This window comes from Poecilia reticulata, linkage group LG9 (genome assembly GCF_000633615.1).
Source record: "Poecilia reticulata strain Guanapo linkage group LG9, Guppy_female_1.0+MT, whole genome shotgun sequence".
Taxonomy (NCBI): domain Eukaryota; kingdom Metazoa; phylum Chordata; class Actinopteri; order Cyprinodontiformes; family Poeciliidae; genus Poecilia; species Poecilia reticulata.
Window position 1 is genome coordinate 14,061,584 of NC_024339.1, and position 9,054 is coordinate 14,070,637.

Here is a 9,054-nt window from a genome sequence, read left to right on the forward strand (position 1 = left end):
ATATTAGTTTATAAAATATCTGGAGAGGTGTAGTCTGGAACTGTTGCGAGGGAATGACAGGACCAGAGTTTACACTGCAAAAGAGACACAAATACTAGGAGAATTAAGCAACAACCTGCACAAACATAAAATACAGTAATTAACTAAATTCAAACCACATAGCAACACTATCACAATGGTCTTCCTAGTTAAAATTCAACTTGAATCCCTAAGACCACATGGAACTGAGATCAAGTAATTATTGTGCAGTTTAAAGTATCACATTCATAAGGCTGCAGGGAGGCTGATAACTTTTCTTCCACATATAAAAAGTCCTTGCTTTTGTCTGCTGCACCGAAGAGCCTCAGACAGGCGGATGGACTTTTAACATTCTGTCTCCTCTTCAGTCTAAAAGACTAATCAGGCACTCTGCAGGGCTCTGGATGCTAACCAGGACTAATTCTGCCTCCTGCTGGCTGATGACACACACTGGGACAGCCATGATTGGCTGTTACACACTGGGGGGTACACCTCTGATTGTCTGCTTAGCATATTTTCTCCCCTTATTCTGATGGCACATACGTGCTCTTATCCTCATTGCAAATTGCAGTACAAAAGAAAGCAGGCACGTTATGGGCGGTGTGCTTGTGTGGACGCCGCACTGCATGCTGCGAGAATGAGTTGGAAAACAAAATCCAAGCTAAATGTCCTCCCTCCATTTTCTTTATTTCTTTTATTGTGGCTCCTCTCCTTCCCCCCCCCTCGTTTTTTTTCTCCCTCTTCCACAGCAGCACAGATCAGACAAAATGTCACCTCTACAAACTGCCGCGAGCTAATTAGCTGTTAGCCATGTTTGTGTTCTTGACTGATGACAGGATCATTTACTCTGGTCTCCAGCTGGCTCTGTTTGTCGGAGCCATCTCATTAACATGGCAAATTAGTCCCGCTCAGTCAGGGGGCCCTGCCTGCACCCAATGAGAAAGGACAGGAATGCAAATCAATCAGGAGGGCGGAGAAATGGAAACCACAAAGTGACGTTTGAGGAGAAGAAGAAGATGATGTGCTAACTGACAAAAAACAAATAAATACGAACAAAACAAAGAAAACATTAAAGTCGACTTGTTTACTGAAATTAGAGAAAAGAGAAGCAAGTTGGGGACACTTTGAAGAGGATGATGTGTTGCTCTGAACGTGATGTGGTAAGTGCCAGAAAATCAAGTGTAAGTGGTTGAATCTTTGCTCTAAATTTGGGAGTTTGATTCCTCTAAAAGCCGAGCTTCATTTCCCATTTTGAAATCAGCTTTAATCAACAGCAGCTTTTAATCAAATCAGTGCAAGGTCAACCAAGTTCTGTACATCTCTGAATTAGAATTTAAAAAATTAAATTAAATAAAAAAAATAGCAATGATTAAACAAGATCTGACATGACAACAAACAAGACTACCCAGCTTATCATTCTGTAAATACAATCACAATTCTAAATTTATACTCTGGCGTCAGTTTTTTTTTTTTTTCCATTTCTGATTCCTAAATAAAACTGCTACGGTATTTTGGAAAAGTATTTATTCCCCTTAGACTCCTCTACATTATAACCACAAACATCAATGTATCACATCTGGGTTTACTAATGCATTCCTCATTTCTAATTAAAAACTTAGAGTTGCATTTATTTCAATTCAGTCCACTTTACTCTGATACCTCTAAATGAAATTCAAAACAACCAATTGCCTTTAAAAGTCACGAGAGAATAAAGTTTATATCCAAGTAATTCAGTATTGGTTTATATACAGTCTATAAAGGTTTCACAGCTTCGCTAGAGAAGATTGTTGAACAAACAGAGTCATGAAGAACAACACCGCACAGTTCAGGGAGAAGTTATTTAAGACAGGATTAGGTTATCAAACAAAGAACATCTGTTCAACCCATTGTTGTAAAAGAGAAAAAGTTTCAAACAACCACAAAGCTGCCTAAAGCAACAGGCTGTGGGCAACGGGAGCATTTAATGGAGAAAGAGCTAAGAGTCCCACTGTAACTCTAGAGGAGTTGCAGAGCTCCACAGCTCAGGTGCAACACTATTGACAGGAGAACCGTTAGTTTTGCAGCCCTAGTTTAGATCAAAGCATGTGTTACAGTGGCTCAGTCAAAATACAAAAACTTAATTTGGGATCCATATAGAGGCTTAAAAATCAATATTCACAGAATCTATTCACCCAAGTTGGGAAAATGTTGGTCTCTACACGTTCAAAAGTGGCAAAGAAAAAAACAGTGTTCATTTTGTGCTTGGAGAAAATTACATTCCACAAATATTGATCCAAATGGATGTTATGCCACACTTTTCAGATTTTTATTTACCAATGCATCTTTTTCCTTCCACTTCACAATAGCGTGCAACTGTCTGTTGGCCACTAACATGGAATCACAACAAAATACGTCAGAGTTTGCGTTTGTAAAATGGCAATACATGGGAAATTCAAAGGGTCTGACTATATTAAAGCTCTGTACATATTTCTGGCAAAGCCTGGCTGTGCTTTTTGTCCAGCACAAAGCAGCAAAGGACTGAACCACAGGAGTTTACATTGATGTTGTTTGAGGTGCAGAAGGTCTCTGTCTCACGCTGTCTTTTTTCTGTGTGTTTTACTCCTTCAAGTCAATCTCTGAACCTGCTGCTGTCTCTGGTTTCATTTGTCGACAGGCCCGGCAGCAAGGAGGGAGGGAGGCAGGGAGGAGGGAGCAGTAATGTAAGAAAATTGGAGGATTAGACGGCGAGCCCTCTTCCTGTCTGGTACAACCCACCCACCCCCTCAGCTCCACCACTGCCACTACCACCTCCTCCGCCTCCTTACCGTGCCTCCATCCAACCCTCAGACTATAATAACATAGCCTGCCAGACTGACAAGCAGCCCTCCTCCCGTCTCCCCTTCCTTTATCCCTAACAGATCTGTCATACCTCTTCATTCTCCCAGACTTCATTTTCTACCCTTTTTCTCAGGTCTGAAACCAGGACTTCTTCTCTCTTAACTAAATCTTTTTTATTTAAAATCAGGCTTGCAGTCTTTTTCTGTTTCGATCCCCCTCACGCTATCAATTACTTTGTCTTTTTGCCATTATCTTCATCTTCTCTAATCTTGCTGAGATACAGTATATAGCGCCGACTACATTTGTAAGCAACCCTGGTAAAGATGTGTAAAAAGCATTAAAATGAGTTATCATTAACAGCAGCAGCACATTTTCATTCTAAATATTTCAAACATCTATTAATTTGAGTACATGCATTTAAAATAATGTATTATTTCTAGCAATCTTATTTGTAACTGAGATGTTAATCCTTGTAAAATAAAAGTAACTGAACCATTTTCTTAAATTTATACTTTACTTTTAAAATTGGATAAAACATTCTGAGAACATCTCATTTGTATTTTGTGACTGGCAACAAGCAACATGTTGGTTTTTTTGTTGTCTTTTATGTTTGTTTTTCTTTAACATTTTAGGGGTTTATTTTTCAGCATTTGGTCAGCTCTGTTGTTTTCTTTATAAATAAAGTTGATTTATCATCTCGCAATTCTGAGTGAGTAAATTGGTAAAGGAGGTAACTAAAAAAATCTCCAACGCACGCTATTAGAGAGTAGCGTCTTGGGGCCACCGCGTTTCCATGACAACCATAAGATGCTTTCTACAAGCCAACCAGTGTGGGCAGGTACAAGTCTTTTCTGCCCAACCATAAGAAATGTAAACATATGGAGTTTACTAAACTCTAGAGGAACCTTCAATGAATGAATCTATGTTCAACACTGAAGGTCTTAATACTGAATTCCAATTTTAAATTCCAATTTCTTTGCAGAGTTGCTCACATTATAACTTAATTGCAGCTGTCATCAGACTCCAGTGTCAACAGTCCACAGCCACAGAGAACTGCAAGCCAAGAAGAAGACATCACATCACAGGCAGCAGGTTCAAAGAGTCAACATGGACGGTAAAGATGTTGCGCAATCGGACCCAAAAGAATATGGCTAGCTCCATCTTTTGTGTCTGTCATGTTTATTTCACTCGTTGTGCACATTCAATCTTGCCTTTGGTAATAAATTAAAATTGGTCACAATTCGACTGATGACCATTTAGACAGATGTTTATTTTGAAAACTCAGATATCTTATATAGTATCACATATAAAAGCGCATTAGTGCTTTCTAGAATGTCATAAAAAACATATATTGGTCAGAAATGGGTATTAATAAACAACCCATGCAGTAAAATAATAAACATATGGAATAAAACTTTATGCTCATTATTCAAATTAGACTTATTTGATAAGGACAGATACAAAATAACAGACAAACTGAGGGAAACAGCACTCCCATGCCTGTTTGATTACAGCATGAGACAATTAGCGCCACTTAACCCTCTTTTAATTGATATAATAGGACATTTTAAATAGCAATACTTTGACCTCAGCCAGAAATGTAATATGCTGATAAAGTTACTAGTTTTTTTTTCAGCTAAATAGCTGGACAAAGTAGTAATCCATAAATACTTCACTAAAGACAATGGCCATGGCCATACCTGCTTCTAGTCTGAACATATTTTGGTAAGTTGAAGGGAAGACAATCTGGAGAGCAACAACAAATGGTCAAAGGTTTGCGTGCACCAACTCCAAAATTAAAGGTAGGACTTTTCACAATTTTACAGTAAGATTATGCCGATGTCATAAAACAATAATTTATTTTAATGCTTTTTATACATATATATATATCATGGCTGGCAACAAATTTGTCTGTGTCTGTATTTAGTTGTGAGATTTGCGCTGCTGAGCAGCAGGTAGGGAGGTAGTGACGGCAGAAAGTGGAGGCTGAGCAATGAGAGAGAGAGTCACAGAGTGTATGTACAGGGGTCTGAAAGGGCCTAAATGGATCTGCGATTGGACTCTCTGAGGTCGTCATCAGCCCAGATTGGAGGCCATTAGGGCCTATTTAAAAGAATTACTTCCAGGATGCAATCAAAAACCCTGATAGGTAATCAATGGCAACTAGATCAGGGCACAAAGGCAGTCCATGTGTCTCAATCAGCCACCATTCAGCGGGACAGGGAGATCAGTCCCCCGGCCGCATGCAGCATTCAGCTGTAATGCATGCATGTGCAATCGAGTTGCCTGTAATATACAGTCAGGGGTAGCTCAAACACATGTATGCCTTCGTTCTCATGGAAGCAGGAAGCTAAGCAAGGTCTTTAGGTATCGACAGAGCACCTACAAGAAGGCTGTAAGCTGATCTGCAGATGTTTTCCTGCTCTGCTCAGAGACAGTGATTTATCAGGAGGCACGTCATGCCTCCAACACCACCCCGAGCTTTAAAAGAAGAATTACAGGACATAAAGGAGAGAGGGATGAAGAGGGCGAGGGAGAAAGCGGGAGCAGAGGGATGAGTGGAGAGGGGGGAGGAGTAATGGGGGAATAAGTAAGAGCGAAGGAGGGGAGAAGGCTGTGGACAGACAGCTTGATTTATTAGACCTTCTAGTTAACAGGCCTTCTACACGGACACGTAGAGTACACACATGCACACACACRCACACACACACACACACACACACACACACACACACACACACACACACACACACACACACACMYACACATACACACACAGAACCCTGAGAGAGTGATGAGATGGGAGAGGTCGGTAATGCTGCTCAATGATGCGTGCGCCGTTTAGTTCAGAATGAGCGCTCCCGTCTCTCCAACCATGCAGGCTCGCAATATGCCCCGGCAGGCGGAAAAAAAAGGGAGATGGAGAGTGAAAAAAAGAGAAAAAACAGAGAGAAAATGCACCAAGGCCACAAATTGGGTCAATATGCCTGCTTCATAAACAGAGCAGAACCCCCTCGAAGCAGGCCGGCATGCTGAGCGAGGGGAAATTAGCACCCGGATCCAAAAAACATGGAGGGACCTTTGGGTGCATGCAAACAAGCACGCATACAGGTACAAACAGAGACAGATGCTGGAGAATGCGCACTAACTCGATTTATTAGGTTATATACACCACCGCATATAAATGGAGAGACACATATACCAATAGGAACAATAATAGTCCTGACATGATAAAACACCATCAAGAAGGGGATATGAAACACAGCGTGCTACCTTGCAATAAGATTACAGCCTATCAGTCCTCAGTAGATTTGCCAGCGGGAGTCCCCAAAATAATAAAATCAGATTAAAGGACAATCATATTTATTTCTAGTATATACAATATATCAAGGTTACTCAGTAGCTCTTATTATGATAGGCTGTGCGCAGGCAAGCCTCTGTGTACTCTCCTCCCTCTAAGTTGACATTAGGCTCTGTTTAATGAGCTTCAGGTGTCAAGGAGTCGGGAATGTAACAGGATGTGTTGGCAAGGCTTATTGATTTATTGTTTTTCAAAGAAGTTTTTCTACTTTTGTTATTGCCTCGCTGTCACCGGTAATGTCATTTCGAAATCATTTCAGGTGAATAAAAGTTGAGGGACGGTGCGTAAATGTGTCTGCAGCTGGAAAGGAAAAAAATATTGGAAAATAAGAAGACGGGGGAGAAGTTAATGACTTTAGACACAGAAGTCGCTGGCGTGTGAAGATATGGAAATATTCTATGTTGTGATAAAAATTGGTTTTTACCTCTTTCACTGCTACCACTCCTGCTAATATAAATTCTCACATGTATGAAGAATAACAAATCATAACTACTAAAGAAAAAAACCCCATCACATTTCTGTCGTGTCATGAAGAATTAAGCAACCCTATTTACAGATTTCTTCTACATCTGCTTCCCTGTCCAGGGTGAATGTTTTAGGTCATAACACAAATTTTAATACCAGACCAAGATACCAAGATTGAGTAATGTATTTATCAAATGATAAAAGAACAAAGTACATTCCCTCTTTGCTGTATCCAGAATTAACTATGATTATCTCAATGTGTTCTGGTTTTAGTTTCAAAACCTGCAACCAGTGTTAATTACTACTAGACCCATAAAACCAAGAAACAGATTAAACTGAACCTGACTGACAACATGAAGCAGGCTCAAAAGAAAAACCCACACATCATGCTATCATTTCAGGAAAAGCAAAACAGTGATGAATTTTTTCCAGGTTTGGTGGGATGATCAAAATTACTCCAAGGCCACATCTCAGACTCATCCAGGAAGTGCAGAGAAACCCTGAATGGTATGAATGGCAATGTAGAGTTCACCGTTTCTGTCTAATTGTTGAATCACAATTCAACAATTAGACAAAGACTGGAAAAATGGCCTCCATGGAGGATCACTACAAACCAAAATAATAATGAAAAAAACAATTATCTCTTCCTAATTGGCCAAAAAATATATTTTGTTGATTCCTAAAATGTTTGGACTAACAAGACCAACATGGTGGACAGTGTGTGTCCTGTTACATCTGACTGAAAGCTATCACACCATTTCAAGGGAATTGCATCATATCCAAAGTGGTACTATGAAGGTCATGAACTGCTTTGGTTCTTCAGAATTGTAACAACCGGATGACTAATTGACAGCGGTGTAAGTGGTGCTCTTTAGCATCAGTTAGTTGTCACACTGATCCAGGCCAGAAGGAAGCAAGTATTTTCTACAAAATAACGTATGATGTTGGATTCAGCTCTTCTCCCATAGGTCAGTTTTTGTTGGTGTGCAATCTTAGCTGTGAAACAAGAACGGATTCACATAATCACTACAGGCTTTTTATGCTTTTCACAGTAAAATGAATTGTTAGGACGACGTTATGACATGTGAGAAATCCGAAACAGCATAAGAACAGAATATGGAACGACTACATACACACTCACTCTGTTTTCCACAATTGCATGTGCATCTGCACAAAGAAACTGTGTGAAACATCAATCAAGGTGTTTCGTCTACATTAGTAGAACAATACTTCTATATATACTATATCTAAGAAGAGTTTGAACTGAATCGCACCCGGACACTTTGATACCTGATACCTCTCATCTGACTTCTGTCTCTTCTTATACATTCTAGCTGAATAAAGCATTTCACCCATCTGCTCCCAGCTTGTTTTTTGCTTATGCAACCTGGTGTTTGTCCGCTTCTCCCATCCTGTCCAGGTAAAGCAACTGTCCAAACAATACTTGCATTTCTGGATGGGATATGTTTTGATAGGTTGGTAATACAAAGAGATTTAAAAGCCCAATTGGATTAAACTCACTACTCCAGACAGACACTCAACTCCTGTGCAATGTTTAATGGCAGATTTAAAACGCAATGAGCTTCTTGCAGCTGAGGTAAGGTTCGCTTAAAGGAAAGGATTGGTTTTGGAGTTTTTTTTGTATCTTTTTATAATCAAATTTCAAACACTTAATCTTGGTTTATCTTTCAAATCCAAAAGGTATTGTTAATTTCACATTCGCAGAAATCTGCATCCTCCGCCTATTTGAGCGTCAGAAAATTGCAACTGCGCCTAATCGTTATCAAACAACAGCCTCGGAGGCATAAATGTGAAGCTTCGGCTTTTCAGTGGTCCTCTTGCCCACATGACTAGATGTCCCTTTTTCTCTGCTTAAATGCCAAACAATTATGAGAGGCTCCAGGTTTGGCAGGCCAAGATAGTTGGATGTTGTTGAGGAAGTGAGATTGCATGAGTGAGCACATAAGCATATATTGTGTGTGTCCGTGCGTGCGTACGTTGTGTGAACAGAGAAGTCATCTTATTTACCCACCTTGGTGTAAGGGGTGGTGATTGCCCGCCCAGCTAAATGCCATGCAAATGCTGCCGCTGCCGTCAAGCTGCCAATCACGCCGGCCTTGGCATTCACGGCATGCCACCGGAGCATTTACAGCGTCTGTGATCTTTACTAAATGAGAAATAACCCTAGCCTGTCCAAGCCGGCCACGGCGTTTAAACGGCAAAATCCCCATATTCCCATTGGAAAATAAAAAATAAAAAAATTCTGTGAAGTGAAGACATCGCATTGTGTCAGAGGAACGATAAAGAAAACAAAGCTGATGGAGGGGATGTGGCTGGATGCGTGGGTGGTAAAGGAGGTGTCACACTCCCATAGTACAGCCTCATTATGATGA